This window comes from Sinocyclocheilus anshuiensis, unplaced genomic scaffold (assembly GCF_001515605.1).
Source record: "Sinocyclocheilus anshuiensis isolate Anshui unplaced genomic scaffold, SAMN03320099.WGS_v1.1 scaffold2422, whole genome shotgun sequence".
Taxonomy (NCBI): Eukaryota; Metazoa; Chordata; class Actinopteri; order Cypriniformes; family Cyprinidae; genus Sinocyclocheilus; species Sinocyclocheilus anshuiensis.
The window spans coordinates 19224-19582 of record NW_015557345.1 but is presented as its reverse complement, the minus strand read 5'-3'; positions in this window follow the sequence as shown (position 1 = coordinate 19582).

The following is a 359-nucleotide window of genomic DNA, read 5'->3' as shown; positions in this document are numbered from 1 at the left end:
GCACCAAGAGCTTGTAACACTCCAAAGAGAAAGGAAAAATTGAAATCGCATCATATGACCCCTTTAAATTCTGAATTTTGTAAGCCTTGATTGTTGAGATATTATGTGTTTGCAAAACCCCAGAGTATCTGTCTTATGCATTACTGTTATGTGTAATTTTTATTATTTACATTATGTACAGTTCCTCCAATTCTGTTTTATACACTGAACAAAATTATAAATGCAACACTTTTGTTTTTGCCCCCATTTGTCATGAGCTGAACTCAAAGATCTAAGACTTTTTCTATGTACACAAAAGGCCTATTTCTCTCAAATATTGTTCACAAATCTGTCTAAATCTGTGTTAGTGAGCACTTCTC